Source organism: Mixophyes fleayi, chromosome 6 (assembly GCF_038048845.1).
Source record: "Mixophyes fleayi isolate aMixFle1 chromosome 6, aMixFle1.hap1, whole genome shotgun sequence".
Taxonomy (NCBI): Eukaryota; Metazoa; Chordata; class Amphibia; order Anura; family Limnodynastidae; genus Mixophyes; species Mixophyes fleayi.
The window spans coordinates 72,387,132-72,407,020 of NC_134407.1; the positions used below are offsets into that span (position 1 = coordinate 72,387,132).

General features: G+C 39.3%; 1 protein-coding gene across 4 annotated transcripts in view; it reads left to right on the forward strand.

Moving 5' to 3' along the window:
* The window catches only part of SLC39A11 (solute carrier family 39 member 11), a 364,339-nt gene that overhangs the window by 188,907 nt on the left and 155,543 nt on the right, over positions 1–19,889 (forward strand). The gene's annotated exons all lie outside the window — the stretch shown is intronic.

Here is a 19,889-nt window from a genome sequence, read left to right on the forward strand (position 1 = left end):
ACAAAGATAAATAGGAGTAAGAACCACCGATGACATAACGAAGATTTTCAGTTAAAGCAAATTAGTAGAACACCTAGTAGGATACATACAAGTGCAGGAGCCAGGCTGTCAGACTATCCCTTGAATCATAGGCTACCCAGCCATTGGATGCGCATGATTTGGAGATAAACAAACAATAGTGAACAAAAGGCAAGCTGCTCAATCCGTTAATAACAACATTTGCTTGAAGAGGAGGATTCAATACAATTTGTAAATGAACGCAAAATTTCCCAGCAATTAGCTGCTACCAGCAGAAAAAGACTGCCAGGGAGTCTTGGTCCTTGCAGTGCCTGCTGGTAGGTTTTACCTTACATGAATATTTGTGGCCCACTATAGGTACTCTTATTGCTTAGAGTTATAAATAAATGGTGATGATGATGATGATGATGATGAAAGTTAGGAACATTTTATTAGCCGAAGCACCTTGAAACTAGGACGTCTGCAATTTTTTAATGCGTTAATATTTGTTTGTTGGTAGCAGCTGAGAGCTGGGAGATTCTGTGATTATTTATATACATACATATAAATAAATATATATACTCAAGCCTCCTACCTGTGGTTTAATGTGGCAGGATGGGAATCTGCCACATGGGAGGAAGGGTACATTTCTCCAGAAGCATGGGATAACTCCATCCTCCTTCAAACACTGGATGTGGCAATTTACTACAGAAGTCATGTTGGGATAGCGCAATCAATAGGAGCCTGTCCCTGCAATGATTTCTCTCGAAAGTTAACTCCTAGGTCGTTTACCTAAATGAGAGTAGGAAGGCTGCGGTGAGGGTCCTGAAGATTCCTGTCCTGCAATGCTCTCCTCATCTGGGTCAAGTTCCGAAAAGCTAAGCTGGAGTTTGATACATTTGCTCACACCACGTCCCCATTGAGTACTATGGGGACTGCGCTTATTATGCGGTAATTTGCCTAATGCAGGAGATATTTCTGATATCTCATGTGTTAGGCTTTTCGTAAAATGTACCTAAAAATGCCTAAACCATGGGGAAATAGCCGTTTCTGCTTGGTTTAGGGCTTGATAAATAAACCCCACAGACCCTTTACCTTTATCCTTCCCCCTCCTCACTACTGTACCTTTGTTGCACTGTTTGCTGTCCCTGCCCTTGGGGTTAATAAAGCTGCTGTTGGACTCTGTGCTTCTCCCCAGAGTATCAAGTTCCAGAGGAAATTGAGCCCAGAGCTTATTTATATAGAAAGCAATATATTTATTCATGGAAAAATCAGTTTGTACAAACTAAAACATTGTGTACCTTAATTTTTAAAGTGTTATTCCATTTGCGCAAAAACGGTCTTTGTATAACAAAAAAGCTGGGTCCCTGCTAGTGGTTTCTGGGGATGTGGTTCCACAACAGCTAAACTGGAACAGGTCTGTGGATAATTACACAGTAATGTATATATGTAGCCGCAAATTTAGCACCTGGAAAATTTAGACCTACTCCCCTTGAAGTATTTTGCGTGTTGATCTTTTATTCGCACATTAATACCTGACAGAACTGGCAAATAGTCTTGTGTGTGAGTGTCAGTAGAAAAATGCGCAGGTTCCCAGACTCTTCTGTATCTGCATAAAGCAGTGCCTGTGCCAGAACCCAACACGTGTGCTGTGGATGTAACCACTGTCATTCTCAGACACTAGAGGATTGCAGACACAAAGTGCTATGTGGGATAAAAAGGATTGTGTTTATAGAACATGCTGGGACTGGTGGGGGCAAATACACTTGTATGTCTGTTATGTATTTGCTGTTGTAACAATAAACAGATGGACAAGTAGCTCAATGGGAGTAATTCACAGAGATATATATTCCCTGTGTAAAAGAAAATGAGAAAATGTTTATCATCTCAATTCCTGTTACTGCCATAATCTTCCTAAAGAAAATGACTATGCTCTTGTAAAACAGATATACATTTTTATACATTTCATTTAATCCTTTAGTTAGAAGAGATTTTACTTTAGATTTTTTTTATTTTTTTTTTAATTGTCGACAAAGCATAATGACATTGGCTATTCTGATGTCTTTTTTCTACATATTTGTAAATGCCTATCCTGGGAGCATTCTGACATTGGCTCGGTTAAATGATCATTTATCTAAAGGGCAGAACATTGATCTGTATTGTATTTATCTTTAGAAAAATAGACATTTGCTTTTACTGAAATAATTGCAGAACTGCAATAGTCTCTGATTGATTGATGAATTAAGCTCCAGAACAGTGATGCTTTCATATGTTCTATAAATTTTGGTTTTGTTACCAGTAAAAACTCATCCACCTTGAGAAAGGCTCCAGGTGAGCCGAAACGCGTAGGGTAGGGAGAGTGGAGTTTGACTACACCTGTCTTTGTGGATCTGAACTTTGGAGCCGATACCCTTTTCCTGCTATATCCCGGGTATGAGCAGTGATTCTCTAAGAAGGCGCTTTTACATCTGACTTCTGGCACGAGCTCTATAAGTTGCAGCTATGCTAATTATGTTAGTCCATACTGTTTTTATGTTACAATAAAATTGTTCTTTTTAATATTTAATGGATTTACACTGTGGATTTTTTCTATCCTTTTCATATGAATCTGGAATGCCGTGAGATCCATTGAAGACTCGTTTTTTGGGAGTATATATATATATATATATATATATATATGTGTGTGCGGCTCAAGCCATTAATATAGAGGGAACGGTTAGAGAGCTATTAACAACAAGAGGTCAATGCTTCTATAGCTGTCATAGGGTCACATTTGGGATCGCTACATACGTGACTACAGAGCCATGACTTAGCCTGGTTGACATACAGCAGCTTGATAAGAGGGAGCCCCAGGTTTGCTTTGTGAGCGGAGGTATGACTTAAAGACAACTTAAGCAGGATCACGCATCAAGAGTATTTCTTATTGGACATTCTACGGCAGTTTTACTATCAGGATCATCTTTTATGTTCATTGAATATCATTGATTAGTTGCGTATATTTATGTATTGGCAGGTTTATGAACCTCATGTTTTAAGGTCTTTTGAATAGTGATTAGAGGGGAAAGACGATTCACCCTTTTGCATTTTTTGGTTAGGATTCATATTTATGTACACTGCATGTTATATCCATTAGATTTGAGGTGATTGATATATATTTCTGTATTTTTATGCAACAGTTGATTTATGAACCTCAGATTTTTTTGGAGGGACTAGAGGGGTCTTAATTCTGTATTCATTGTTTATCGATTGGTCCTCTGCAGATCAATTACCTTTCCCATTTTGTGATTGGCACTTGTCAGTATATCTTTAGTTGATGGTTATATTAGTGGTTATCGGTTATCATGGGTGTAATAGTGTCAAACATCAGCTGTTAACTAGCTAATCACTCACAATTTTACACATGAGGGTATAGTTACTAAAAGTGGAGATGTTACCTATAGCAACCAATCAGATTCTAATTATTTAGTACATTCTAAAAAATGACAGAATCTGCTTGGTTGCTATAGGCAACAGCTCCACTTTTTCAAGCCTGCAGTTTAGTAAATATACCCCTTGGTGGTAAATGGCAAATTCCACCTTAATATTAGGAATATTGAACAGTGATCTCACTTGAACGTATCCTCTGCTAGTCCAATGTGTAAATATGCCTCAAGAAGAGCCCTTTGTACTGTTCAGGTTCCATAGAGGAACAGACAGAGGAGGAGATCCTCGGAGAGAGATCCCCATTGCAGTGTGGAATTTGCATTCAAGCTCTGCAAGCTGACAAACATTCTACTTGCCCTTTATGTATAAAGTAAATGAATTGATCATCTTTCAGATGACTCATTTATTGACCAGACATAGCCTCCTGTAAGTTTTAGCAATTATGTTCTTTCTAGATTCATTATGTGATTTCTAGCTATATGTTTTTATCATTAGTCAGAGGTTTTTCTGTTGTTCTTTGTTGTGCTCTCTTCATTGGATTCAATAATATCCACAAATAAACTTTGTCATATGCCAGGAGAAGGAAAAAATCAGCCTGATACAGACATATCTGAAAAGCACAGAAAGATTCCAGAAAGGTAAAGTAATATATGTAGTAAAACTAGCAGGATGCTTATATCAAAGTGTTCGAGGATGGAAAACCTTTTTGAACAATGAGGGAGAAATTTGCTAAGGGGCAGTTTTGTATGGCACATCAGATGTGGCATGTCCATGTGCACTACAAATGGTGCTCCCATCATGAAATAATAAGTGTTACACCCATCATAAGTACATTCTTATTGCCCCCTTTATAAATCAAATAGTATTGCCCCAGTTCTAAAATAATTAATATTGGCTCCATAATAAATAAATTATTTTTGCCCCCATAATTAGTAAGCCAAAGTTATATATAATATGGCAACAATTAGTGATGTCTTATGCACAATTGAATCACTCTAATGTGTAAGCGGTGAGTGTAAAAGCAATATTTAAAGCTGGTCTACCACCTTATAGTCCACTTACGGAATACCAGGGACTGCTGCCTGAGGCCGCTTTTCCCAGGGCTCTGCCACAACAAATTTGATTCACCAATTTAAAATGGCGGCAATAGGGTTGGGGGGGATCACATTAATCTCCTTATTGCAGCCTGTGATTGGTCCACCCTCTCATTTGAATGAATCCCTTTAGAACTTGCACAAGACTTTATTGGTAGGGTCATTTTCCAGTCTTGACTTTGTGTGTTTGCAGTATTGGGCCAAGAACACTGCTAAGAGAAATAATTAGAATTGTCATGTCACCTCAGGAAAAGAAACTGCTGTATTTTTTCCTAGTGAACTTCTCAGCCACCATTAGAATTCTATGTCAATGGACTATAATGACTACGCACATCCACTCTCTACTGCTGTAAACAAGTGTTCATTTCATCTGTATAATCCAGCTTCATTAAAAAATGGATCTGCTAAATATTTAACTACATTGCTGTCATGGAAGTTATACATGGCTAGATCTGCACTGACACTGTGACTCCTCTAATCTTGTAGTAGTTAAATGTAATTCTCCATATAACTAGAGAGAGTCTTGGAACTGGTGTTGATTGTGGGTTATGAAGTGAATTTCAAGTGCTATTTTTTTCCAGCTGTCTAGTTGTCTGACTGGGAGAAAGCATCTGTATATTTTATAGAAATCACTGTCATCCACTTTAGGTTTTTTATTTTTTTTGAAAGAATATGGAGATAATTTGCCATCATTGTTTGCAAAAATATACCCTCCGCCTTTATAAAAGTCTACATATCAATCTGATTTATAGCACAATCAAGATTTTAAGTTAAAGAATCTTTTTGGAAAGAACCAGGGTCAGGAAAAGTCTAGGGTATCTGACAATAAATAACAACCCTATTAGCCTCTTGATATTATTTAAAAAAAATGTATACTCATAGCAAAAGTGGAGGATTTCGAACATATTTGCTCTTGGTCCATATTTTCTTTCACCTTCAGGGAGTTCAGGAGTTTAAAAGTTACCAAGGAATTCCTTGACCATTATTATTATTATTATTATTGTAGATTTGTAAGGCGCCACAGTGCTGCGCAGCGCCGTACAGTGCGAAAATAAAACAGGGACATACATAAAACTGGGACATACAAAGTAGACCAAATAATTGGAAGAGGGCACAGCTGAAACAAGATGAGCAAATATGTTTCAGTGGAGATTGGGACAATTGTGAGGGTGCATTAGTTTGAATAGTATTATCAGGAATAATGTCACCTCTAAATAAGAGATGTTTTTTTTTTAAAGAGAATCTAAATATTTAAAGGCTGTGGGAAAGCCGGATTTAGCGTGGTAGGGAATTCCATAAGTGGGGAGCAGCACAGTAGGAGTCTTGCAGGCAGGTGTGAGAGATTGTTACCAGAGACAAAACAAGGCGTAGGTCAGAAGTAGATCTAAGAGGGTGGGATGGAGAGTATTTTGATATGAGATTTCAGATGTATGCAGGGGTAGTGTTGAGGGCTTTGTAGGTAAGGGTGAGTAATTTTTAATTTGATTCTGGAGGACACAGGGAGCCAGTGTAGGGATTTGCAAAGTGGAGTAGCAGATGTGGAGCTGTGAGAGAGGAAGATCAGTCTTGCAGCAGCATTTAGGATGGATTGAAGTGTGGATATACGGGTCACAGGAATGCCAGATAGCAGGAGGTTGCAATATTTAAGATGGGAGATAATTAGAGAATGGAAAAGAGTTTTGGTAGCATGTTGAGTAAGAAAAGGGCGTATTCTGGCAATGTTTTTAAGGTGAGTCGACAGAACTGGGAGAGAGTCTGAATATGAGGAATAAATCTGAGGGCTGAGTCAAGTGTGACTCCAAGGCAGCGGGCTTGGGAGACTGAGAAAATTGTGGTGTTATTGACAATTAGGGAGATTTGAGGGCAGGTGGTGACTTTGGCAGAAAGGAAGATAATAAGCTTTGTTTTGGAAATGTTCAACTTTACGTAGTGTTGAGACATCCATGTGGAGATAGCAAAAAGACAGTTGGTTACACGAGATAGTACAGAAGGAGGGATGTCAGGGAAAGATATATATATTTGGGTGTCATCAGCATAGAAGTGGTATTGAAGGCTGAATGAGTGAATTAGTGCACCAAGAGAAGAAGTGTACAAGGAAAAAGTAAAGGGCCAAGTACAGAGATAGTGAGAGTGGAGCGGAGGATGTGCCAGAGATAAAAACACTAAAGGAGCAGTTTGATAGATAGGAAGTGAACCAGGAAATAACCGTGTCACGAAGGCCAATGCAGTGAAGGGTGTGTAGGAAAACTGAGTGATCAACAGTGTCAAAAGCAGCAGATAGTTTCAGGAGAATGAGTATGGAGAATGACCCATCATTATCATCAATTTATATAGCGCCAGCAAATTCCGTAGCGGTTTACAATTTGGAACAAACCGTAATAAAACAATACTGTATAATACATACAGAGAGGTAAGAGGGCCCTGCTAGCAAGCTTACAATCTATGGTACCATGGGAATTTGATACACAAGAGTAAGTGCTATATCATATTGCATATTTTTCAGCTAGAATGTAAAGGTAAAGAGTATTGAATGGGCTCTGTGATCAGTCACACAGCAATTTTGGTTAGAGGGTTGTTGTCTTATGTTAGCTGTGTAGAGGGTGGTAGTAGGGTAACCTAGGGAGATTAAGATGGTGGTTGAGGAATATTATAAGCTTGTCTGAAGAGGTGGGTTTTGAGAGTACGCTTGAAGGTTTGAAGACTAGAGGAAAGTCTTGTGGTGCGAGGGAGTGAATTCCATAAAAGTGGGTGCAACCCGAAAAAAGTCCTGTAACCGGGAATGGGAGGATGTGATGAGAGTGGAAGTGAGACGTCGAGTTGGGAGATATTTTGATACAAGTGAGGAGATGTATGCCGGTACAATTTTATTGATGGCCTTGTATGTTAGCAGAAGAACTGGATTTTCTGGAAAACAGGCAACAAATGCAGAGACTGACAGAGTGATTTAGCAAATGAAAAACGGTTTGCAAGGATAATCGATCTAGCCGCTGCATACAAAATAGATTGTAGGGGCTCGAGTCTGATTTTGGGAAGACCAATAAACAGGGAATTACGATAGTCGAGGCAGGAGATGATTAGTGCATGAATTAAAGTTTTGACAGTGTCTTATGTGAGATATGTACATATTCTGGAAATGTTTTTTGGATGTATGTAACATGATTTAGATATAGAGTCGATGTGGTTAGCAAAGGATAGTTGTGAGTCAAGGATTACACCTAAGCAGCGAGCTTGTGGGGTGGGATTTATGGTCATGTTGTCAACAGAAATAGAAATATCAGGCAGGAAGCTTCAATTCTTGGGTGGGAATATTACTAATTCTGTATTTGAAAGACTGAGTTTGAGTTGGCGAGAGGACATCCAAGATGAAATGGCAGAAAGACAGTTAGTAATGCGAGGCAACACAGATGGTGAGAGATCAGGAGATGATAGATAAATTTGTGTATCATCCACACACAGATGATACTGAAATCCAAAGGAGCTTATTAGTTTTCCAAGAGAAGTGATGTAGATAGAGAAAAGCAGAGGACCTAGGACTGAGCCTTGTGGTACTCCAACTGATAAAGGGAACGGAGGTTGTTCCAGAGAAATTAACAGTGAAAGAGTGATTAGATGGATAGGGTGAGAACCAGGATAGGACAGTGTCTTGAAGACCTAGAGATTGTAGCGTCTCTATGAGGAGACAGTGGTCAACAGTGTCTAATGCAACAGAGAGATCCAGGAGAATTAGGATAGAGAAATCACCTTTAGTTTTAGCTGTGATCAGATCATTGACAACCTTGGGCAGCGCAGTCTCTGTGGAGTGTTGAGAGCGAAAGCCTGATTGAAGAGGATCCAATAGTTTGTTTGCAAAAAGTAAACGTGTGAGGCAAGTGTAGGCAATTCTCTCAAGAATTTTGGAGGGGCATGGGAGCTGAGAGATAGTGTGGTAATTAGAGAGAGCATTTGGGTCAGATTTTTTTTTCATTAAATGGAGTAATCACTGCGTGCTTGAATAGATACCAGTAGAGAGCGAGAAATTACAGATTTTAGTTAGAGGTGGAATGAGCACACGACAAGGACCTGCCACTCTGTGAGTGTCTGGGATTAAGAGGACAGGCAGTAGTGTAGGAAGAGAGTTAAAACTTCCTCTTCATTTGTGGGATCAAATGAGAGGGTGTCAGAGGATGCTGGGAAGGAAGTGAGCTGACCCTTAGGGGTATATTTACTAAACTGTGAGTTTGAAAAAGTGGAGACCAGAACCAATCAGATTCTCGCTGTCATTTTGTAGAATGTACTAAATAAATGTGAGCTAAATTCAGATTGATTACTATAGGCAACATCTCCATTTTCTCGTTCATCCATAGGGGATACTGGAAATCTTGACAATGGGGTATTGAGTGGGTGTTCGCTTGGAGTTGGCACAATAATTTTTTTTTTTGAAGTGCTGAATATATATTCTCTATGCCCCTCCTACAAGTCGAAGGGCCGCCTTCTGGATTTCTCTCAGATTTGGAGAGAGACCTGCTCAGATGCATGGGTGACGAGCCTCGTCACTCATGGATATAAGATAGAGTTCCAAGAAATTCCTCAGTGTCTCTTTTTCTCAACCAGGCTGCCAATTTCCACAGAAAGGTGCCTACTCCTTCAAAGAGCTATTTGGCAATTTCTGGACTCAGGTGTGATAATACCAGTACTGGATTACTTAAAGGGCATGGGATATTATTCCAGCCTTTTCATGGTACCCATACCAAATGGGTCAGTCAGGACTCTCCTCAATTTAAAGAATTTTAATGTTTTTCTAAAAATAATCAGATTCAGAATGGAGTCCATTTGGTCTGTAATTGTAAGCCTGGAGGTGGGGGAGTTTATGGTATCCCTAGATATAAAGGATATATATCTACATGCCCCTATTTGGCCACCTCACCAAAGCTACCTCAGGTTTGCGATACAAGACAGGCATTATCAGTTCTAGGCCCTTCCCTTCGGCCTGTCCTCAGCTCCTAGAGTTTTTACCAAAATAATGGCAGAAGTGATGGCATTGCTTCATATTCAAGGGGATATGATCACCCCATACCTGGACGATCTCCTTATAAATGCTCCCAGTCGAGAGATTTTGCTCAGAAATATTTCCCTAACTCATCAGCTGTTACTAGAACATGGATGGGTGGTCAATTTCGAAAAAATCAAGATTGATTCCGTCCCAGAGACTAAAGTTTCTAGGGATGATTTTGGACACTGTCCAGAAGAAGATTTTTCTCCCCCAGGAGAAGGCAGTGGTCATCCAGAGCATGATAGGGGAAATACTAAAACACCGCAGGGTATCGGTCCACACATGAACACGCCTGCTAGGGAGGATGGTAGCCAAGTTCAAGGCCATATCTTATGGAAGGTTCCACTTCTGGACTCTGCAGCTAGACTTATTAAGTTAGTGGACAGGATCTCATCTGTTTCTACAGCAGTTAGTTACCTTGGCCCCAAAGACAAGGTTGTCCCTAACGTGCGGGCTAAAGTCAAGGCTTCTTCAGAGTGGCAGGATTTTCGGTGTATCAAACTGAACCCTCTTGACCACAGATGCGAGCCAGAGAGGTTGGGGAGCAGTGACTCTAGGTCACATCTTCCAGGGTCGCTGGTCACGGCAGGAAAGAATTCTACCAATAAATTCTCTGGAACTCAGAGCAATATTTTATGCTCTGCAAAGAGCACAGTCCCTTCTAAAGGGAAGGGCTATTCAAGTGCAGTCAGACAATGTGACTGCAGTCGCATATATAAATCGCCAGGGCGGAACCCGCAGCTGAAGTGCAATGAACAAAGTAAGTCACATTCTACGATGGGCAGAAAATCACGTCCAGGTGATATTGGCCGTGTTTATACCAGGGATAGAAAACTGGGAGGCAGACTTTTTAAGTCGCCAGGACATTCTGCAAGGAGAATGGGAATTGAACCCAGAAGTGTTTCAGGCTCTAGTAAGCAGATGGGGTCTGCCACAAATAGACCTAATGGTGTCAAGATACAATTACAAACTTCCACTGTATTGCGCTCGGACAAGGGATCCAGGGGCAGTGGCGGTAGATGCGTTAACAACCCCATGGAACTTCCAGTACGGGTATGTGTTCCCTCCTTTCCCCATGCTTCCTCGACTTCTCGAGATTCAGGAGGTCAGGGGTAAAGATTCGCCTGATAGCGCCGGATTGGGCCTGGAGAGCGTGATATTCTGTAATTCAGTACCTTCGTCTTAACGATCCTTGGCCCCTGCCGCTAAGAAGAGGCCACCTTCTGCAGGGACCACTGGTTCATCCAGATTTACAGCGCTTGCATTTGACGGCATGAAACTACTGAAAGGGCAATCCTAAGGCGCAGAGGTTTTCCTTCTACAGTCATTACAACTATGATTGCTGCAAGAAAGGAGGTCACATCGAAGCATTACCACAGAATCTGGAAATCATACATTTAAATGGTGCGAGGGTCGTAAGGTATCTATCTCAGTCTTCAAAGCATCCAGATTTCTCTTGTTTTTACAGGCAGGTTTTGAGGCAGGTTTAAGATTAGGATCCCTGAAGGTACAGGTATCAGCCTCATCTATATTTTTTTTCTGCGAAAACTGGCTATTTTCCCGGAGGTACAAACTTTTTTATAGGAGGTCTTGAGATTGCAACCTCTGTTTGTTGCACCAACTATGCCATGGGATTTGGAGTTGGTGTTCTCTTTTCTTCAGCCCTCCCTGTTTGAATCTCTGGAATTAACTTAAATGAAATATCTTTCATGGAAGGTGGTCATATTTTTGGTCTTGGCTTCGGCTAGGTGTGTATCAGATCTCAGTGCCCTGTCATGTAAATCTCTGTATCTAGTGTTTTTTAATAACAGAGCGGAATTAAGAACAATGCTGGGATTCCTTCCAAAAGTTGTATCAGCTTTCCACATAAATTAGCCGATAGTGGTTTCCATCCTGGAGGATAATTCTCCATCAGTCCATTCTCTGGATGTGGTTAGGGCACTAAGAATATATGTGAAAAGAACGGCATCAATTTGCAAGACAGATGCACTGTTAGTATTATAGGATTCAGCACGGTCAGGGTAGCACAATGAATACGTCTTACTAACCATCAGGCTTATGTGGATTCATTTAGGACTCCTCTGCCGTCTATTGCTGCTCATTTGATCACTTTTATAAGAGCAGTTTCAGTGGAATGTTGGGGTGGAAGCCTGATTGCAGAGAGTTGAGTATGGAATGTGAGGCGAGAAAGTGAGACAGATGTTTGTACACTAATCTCTCAAGTAGTTTGGAGGCGAAGAGGAGGAGAGAAATAGCGTGGTAGTTGGCGAGAGAGGCTGGATCGAGAGACGGTTTCTTTGGAATTGGCGAGATGAGCGCATGTTTAAAAGAGCATGAAAATGTGCCAGTGGAGAGAGACAAGTTGAAGAGGTGCGTTAGAGGTGGGCATGCAGTGGGGGGGGGGAGGGAGCGGAGAGTTTGGGAGGGAATATGGTCAAGGGGACAGGTTGTAGGATGAGATGAGGGCATATAAATATGAGATGAGACCATATAAATGTACAATGCAAAATAAATATATGTAATAATTTTCAGTACAGGATTACTTATTCCTTATAATATGGCAAAATGTTATTAATAATTATAAAAAATGACATTCATGCTTACTGTTCATGAATATATTAACTGCAGTAGTCTATACATATTGACCTCACTTGTATATTAGAATTTATTTCCAAGAAGACGAATATTGTCTAAGGAATACTTTTATTCTGCTTTGCAGAGTGTTTTCATGTGTTCCACCTCTATTGGCATTGCAGAAGTTTGTGGGGGCGGGGTGACTGGTGAGGGTTACCCCATATATCTGTCACCCACAGTCATGTTCTTGCTTTTCTGCTAATTAGAAGAGCCTGAAAAAAATATGCTCTGCAAACCGTTTTCGTTTTTCCCTTCTAGAATGCGGAAGCTGTGATCAAACAATAGTTAATTAAACAGGAAGGAGGGACGGAATCATATGAAAAATAACAAGGAATAGGAATACAATATTAAAGACAGTGTTTACAAATGCGCTGCCAGCACAGATCTTTTCAGTATAAAGAGCATGCTTTTAATAGGGTATTCAGAAAACTACAACTACAGTCCAATTTATACCCGACCATGAACCCACTTTCACTACATGAAGGTTTTGATAATGTTCCCTATAGTTCTGGCTCACATAATTAACTTGATTAATGTGATAATGAATTTCCCGTTAGAGGGAAGTGCAGTCAAATTTTTTTAAAATCACTTTGTTACCTTTCTCTATTTTAAACTCCCGTGCTACAACATTCTATCACTTTACTGCTATTACTGTAGATCAGAGACTCTGAAACTGAGAAACTGGAGCTTTTTTTTAGGAGAGGCCTATTTGAATAATTTAAATAAACTTACATTTAACCGAAAGTGTAACAATATGAGAAACTGGGTATTATAATAGCATGCATATGTGTGTATATATAATATATAACTGTCTTGTGTGTCTGTGTACTTAAATGATGCAAGTGCATGGGTATAACGATACTTGACGTCCCAGGAAGCAGGCTGCACTAGAGAATTGTAATTGCACTGTTGTTAAGGATTTATGGAGATTCAGATGTCTCTTCTGTGCTATAATGGTAAATGTTCTGCGTTAAGTTATTAAGGTGGTACACAGGATTGCTCTTCTGTTTTATTACAGCTTTTAAAATGTATTTGCTAGGATTATTTTCAGTTTTGATATTCATTATGTGGACTGAATTTATGTGTAGTACTTACATAACACAAAAATACTGTCATAACTGATCATCACACTGATAAATAATATAATGTCCTGCTAAGGTACACTAGACTTCATGACACGTCCTAGAAAAGAACATGATGTGCATTCTGAAGTAAGACAAAAGAATGTGGTCTTAAAGCTGCTAGGTTCACGTCCCACATTCTCTAAATGGTGCAGATTACATTTTTACAACATTTTTTGTTCTCTTTATCTGATGTAAACTTTACTGTCTGCTCTTCAAGGTGTGTATATGTAGACCACTGCTTAGTACCATTTTTTACCTTCGTCTACCGCATGTAATTTTCCTTATCAATCTATATTGTATGTGCATGAACAACTGCATAGTACCACTTCTTTATGTCCACCTACTGAATACAAATGTCGGTACCTATCCCCGCTCTGTTTGCATGGACAACTGCATAGTACCACTTCTTTATATTCACCTACTGAATATAAATGTCAGTACCTATCCCCGCTCTGTTTGCATGGACAACTGCATAGTACCACTTCTTTATGTCCATCTACTGAATAAAAGTCAGTACCTGTCCTTATTCTGTGTACATGGACAGTTGCAGAGTAGCAATATGTTACGCCCACCTACTAGATAATAAATGTCCGTATAGACAGTTAAGAAAAGCACGAATCTCCTATAGCAAGTAAATCATACCACCACTCTACTTTAGCATTGTAGATCCAATGATACTATTGAGTGGCACATCAGGTTCCTAATTTGAATAAATTGGACTTGTTTTATTCGTCATTAAGTATATTTATTATTATGTATTTTATATGAATTAAATTGCTATATGTGTATTGATAAATCTGTGGTGGTATGATTTACTTGCTATAGGAGATTTGCGCTTTTCTTAACTGTCTATATCGTTCCAATTTAATTAGGGATTGTCACACAACAAATCCCCACCAGAAAAGCTGCAGTCACCAGTAAGTTCAGGTGACCTCATTTCTGGAATCCCGACTGTCAGTCCGCATACTCCCAGCTGTTAACTGTGTGGTCTTTCTCTATGTGTTTATCATGCAGAAAGAGTGGTTATCCGAACGGACGAAACTACAAAGGACTTTGATGAAAGCCAAGTCTCATCTCAATTTATTTTAGATGTACAATGGCGTCCTAATTGACTATTTTCAGAAGTTCCTAAAGTCCAATGAGACGCCGTTACGAATACACTCTGTGCATTAATATTACCACATAGGAGTCCTTATTATTGGATCAAGTGGATATGTTGGAGCTTTCAATATCAATTAAATCTGGTTATTGACCTAAGATTTTTACATATGCGGCTACCTTAGAGCCTACAGTAACGGATTGAGTGACAGAGCTTATTCGGACCCACTAGAACTATTTGAGCTCTTAGTTTCACTCTTCATTGTGAAAGTCCGTAGTTACTGTGAGAAGAGGTTAATACAGTTGGTTTATCTATGGTAACGTTAATACAGGTTATTAGACATTTATTAAGAAAAAAAACTTGTAATGGGATAACCAATATACATGCATGAATCGGTGAGCGCTCCCTAGTGGCCGTTTAACATAATAAGGGAAGGTAGAGGGGTATGCTGCCACTGATCCCAAGGAACGAGAATATCCTGACAATTCTTAATCAAAAGCAAGTAAAAAAACAATGTATGGGATGGGCGCAAAAAAAGGATAGGAGTGGGGTTAACACTGGGATATTGGGTGAACAATCTAAATGTTATATCAACTATATCAGTGTGGCAAAATGACATTAGGATAAACACTTGTACCGATAAATGTCTTGGTGGATATATATCATATAGATTCTATTAGTGCCCACATTTAACACAATAACACATTTATAACGTTATTCAACTCTTAATATAGGTGAATAACTCAATGGAGATGGTAACCAAAAAATGATGGTCTTAGATTAATATACTGTTCACATTAGTTGTAATGAAGCGTTTGTCCAGAATGTTACTTGTTATTTAAACAAACCTGTGGTTGGTTTGTTTTTTGGTATATCCATAAGAGAATGAATCCTCCTTTATGATGTTCAGTGCAAACACTGTTGCACCTAGTTTTCCTCAAATCCCACCATCATATAGACCAAGTTGGTTCATATACAGGAGAAAACCACAAGGGAGGGAAGAGAGGACAAACAATAGTGTAATATATCCAAACTGGGTTTATTAATAAAAGATAAAAAGACTCACATATGAGTTAATGGCAAGATCGTCAAAACAAGTCCTCCTGTCTAAGGACGGCGTCCGCTGGACTTAAGTGTGCTGCCTCGCTAGATCTATTCAGCCGCGATAGTTGTAGAATGGCCCGAGCCTCCGGGAAACCCCGTGACGTCAGGGGGCGTGTCTCGTACAGTGATTGGTGATTGGAGCCAATCAAATCTTTTAGGTTTTTATGTGGCAATCACAGCAGATTGCCAGGTCGGAGCTGCAGTTAATTACCTGATAACTCCCATTATATGGTCCTCTAGCACCTGTATTTCTACGTTTTTATTTCTGTATACAGACTGACAAAACAGACTTTGATACGCACAATGCATATGTTCAAAATAAAGTCCAATCAGATTGCATAGGAAAAAATAATGAAATGCATTAACAACTCTCAATACTATAATCATTAATAAAAATTTAGTAAAAAAAAAAAATTTATTAGGATATTGTTAATGTCTACTGTACATAAGGTGCATTTTTACATTGCATCCTACTTACAAACACATGATATGCATACACGTCAGTCATCACTATCAATCGGCATTTACACCTGCTCTGTAGCGGGTGCAAGTGATACTGCCAACGATTGTGTACCTCAGATATGCCCAGAGCTTGATTCTGATGAATGTGCATGCGCTCAACCTTGGCATACCATTGTTGTACATTGCCTATGTGCATACGCGTCTTCTCTCCCATATTCCACCCTTCAAATCGCAGGCAGTTGGAAGTGTCATTTACGTTAGACTTGAATTACATGTACTTACGTTCACTGGTATAAAGTCAGTTTCTGAGTATGTGCAGAGCAATTTTACACAAGATACGGCTTGCAACGGGATTTGTTTCCCACGGTGAATCAGGCCCCATATGTGGTTTTGCTTTATAAGTCGGAATTTTTTGATAGTGAGTAATTTTAAATATCAGACATATATATTCTGCTTCCATATGCATGCAAATTGGTAACTGTTGTGTCTTATGTACGCATAGTGTGTGTGTGTGTGTGTGTGTGTGTGTGTGTGTGTGTGTGTATATATATATATATATATATATATATATATATATATATATATATATATATATATACACACACACACCTTATCAGAACTAAAGCTTTGCTGCATGTTGTATTCAAATGCTGACAAATGGGGCATTTCACTAACCTATACAAAAGTGCTGCCTCTGAGAGGTTAAAGGCTTCATTTCATAATTTCCCCGCCAGGAGAAATATGTATACTTTGCTGGATTCTGAGTGGCGGCTCATTAAGTGAATGTTGTAAAAACTCTGAATTAATGAACCTTGCTGGAATGAGAACTGGTATGACGGGGGATAATGGAATAGTGTGAGCCTCTTGCGGTGTGTGCTCAGTAGTGTAGCAAGCGGGGGAAAGGCTGCGAGGGCATTATGTAAGGAGCTGAATTAATGCAGATCTCCAAAAAGCTAAATTGCTGCTGAACATATCACAGAGAATGAGAGGGAGGATAATAGCCCTGAGACTTCTGGAAGGAATATTTTCTTGTAACGTGAACAAAATTTAGAGTCTGTAAAAAAGTCTGTGGACACACCTTGTACCTGTACTTCATCGTAGATCAGCAGCCATATTATGCTCACCGTCGGGGTCCTGGTAATTACATTCACTACTTGAATATTTTATATACTATATAATAGATACTATATTGCAGATCACCCCTCCCCAATTAGTAGTCCCCACTTTGTACAATGACACTTACTATATCTTTTTTATGTTATTATGTTGTTGTTTCTTTCCTTTATTCAGTATTCTGTGCTGACTCATGGTTTTTGCCTTAGGCTGAATTGGAAAATCTGAGCATCGCAGCCACTCTGCACAAACAAAGGATAATTTACAAATACCAACATGGGTGTTTGCAGGCTCTTTTCCTTCCATTACAACTGGGATACAGGTGCAATAATGCTGAAAACGCCCAAAAGTAACACAGGTGGCAGTTACTAAAGGGGGCAGACAGTGTCATAAACAAGGGCATGTATAAAGTAGACAGGCAGACACGTTTCCAATACAGTTATAGGAAACGGGATTACTGTAAGCAAAAAAGTGCCCCTTATCCCAGCATTCCAGGCAGCACTCTAGGTCCTGTGTAAAACATTGCTCCCATCTAATTGAGCCCTTTCTAATAGGCAGATTAACGCTGTTAAAATGTCTTTGATCAACACTGGTTTTATAAAACTGTGGCTTTTGGGAGCTGACACTTCCATTTAACTGTTATAGTTAACTTTAGATTTTATGGTGCCTACTTGTGGCATTACAAATGGTGGATAACTAAATCTATGCAGCCTTATTTATTTTGTCTTGCATTATATGGTCATCCCACAGGCCTGCTTGCTGAATACTAGTATAGATGATAAAGGAACATATAGTTGCATATTCATTTAGCTTTGCGGTGTAAAGTGACAATACGGTACTGCAACATGGCAGATTAACCTTCACAACCCTATGTGGTGTACACGGAAATCCACAATGTTGCAGTAATCGGACTTGTGCAGCCGCGCGTAAACGTGGACCGCAAATCATAGGAAAGGCATCAGATCCATGTTTACATACCACTGTTTAATCACCCTTACCGTAAAGAACCCCATCCTCTTTCATTTTTAAGTGATGACACTATGTGCTCTGTTTTGTCCTTGCTCTAAAAAGTTTATTTGAAGACAAATAAGTTTGATACAGTGTAGGCTGTACAAAGATTTATCACCCTACCTCTTTGTTTTAACTCTTCTGTTCCATTCATTATTGCGGTTGCTCACTTCTTCAACCCCCTCCTTTTTATATGTATCCCCTTACAGTGAGTTGCTCAAAACTGTACCGCATATTGCAGATGTAGTCCAACTAGAGACTTATACAATGGTAATATTATGTGTGCATCATGGTGCATTTATCTCCATTTTAATGTGTCCCAGGATTGTATTTCTTAACCCTTTACAGTTTTCCCAATTATATTTAATTTTTGGGGGTAAGAGGCAAATGTATTACCGTGATCGAGGTGCGTAATCCTATATTTATTTACATTAAATTTCATCTTATCTTGTGCCTCATTATTACATTTTGTGTATTTTTTTCTGCAACCAGTTACTATCCTGTTCAGTATGATCAGCTTATGGACACCGTACTTTCAAGGCCACCTAGAAGGCCATTTAATAAAAAGAGTGAAAAAGGCATGACCCAATACGGATCTCTGTGGGCCACAACCAATATCTTTAGTCAAGTCTGAATACGTTCCATTTATTACTACCCTAGGTCATCTATCCTTCAACCAGTTCTCAACCCATGTACATACCTTTGCTACTTCATTTCCTCTTTAACCTAATACCCATCTTATATACTAGACTGTTATGTAGAACAATAGTGAAAATTTTTGCAAAAAAAATGTTTTCTTCATGTATCCTGCCATTAAAATATTCTCTCAAACAAACTAGTCTTTTACATAGCATAAGACTGTTGTTTCGAAATATGAACCCGGGCCTCTAAACTCCCCCTGATTGTACCCTCCACACATACTCATTACACTACTTTTTCGTCCTTTGAGACCTTCCTGGGTCCCTCCAGAATTTCCTTGTCTCTGCCCCTATTGTTAAGTCACTTAGATTAACCATCACAGTTACTTTGTGTGTACTATAGCCTATCCACCACTGGCATCACTGAAAAGCTCATAAAGTAAGATAAATGTACATTTTATTCTAAGCAGAAAAGGTGGATATTAAATAAATTAGAAAGCCTCACATAAATAAGATGTGTAGATTGTCTGAAATCACTATATGCTCCCAGTGCGTTTTATGCTTTGTCAAAAGCTTGTCATGTTCGACCCAGATGATCTACCTGCAAATTAAAGCAGAATGGGTTAAACTAATGTTCCCAAATGCTACTGACATTTCTCTTTATTCTAACATTTAGAGATTCATGCCCTTAGCTCCACTATTTGCTTGCAGAGATGTCACAGTAGAGTTTTAATCTGTGTAACACAAAATAAGGTAATCTATCTTCACCCACAGCAAGGGCAACAGTCCAAATTGACAATTGTACATTGTGTCCTGTAGTTCCAAGGACTCTCTCCACCTAGATATTTTTCACAGTGACTTGTTTTACAGAGGGCCATCACCTACAGTCACACACTGTGGCTCGCTAACGGCAACTGTATCGAAACCGCTTAATTACACTTTATTTGTGTGATATGTCAACACGGTGCACAACTGGAGCACATAAACTGAAAGAATCTGATCCTTGTTTTGCTCGCTCAAAGGAATAGACAGGGACCTGTTATCTGGAAACCCATTATCTAAGAATTCAAGTCCTTTTAAAGGGAGGAAACCGTTTTGCCCCTTCCTGCAAGCAAGGAACAACCCTATAAATGTTTCCTCTCCACTCCTTCTATATCATTTAAA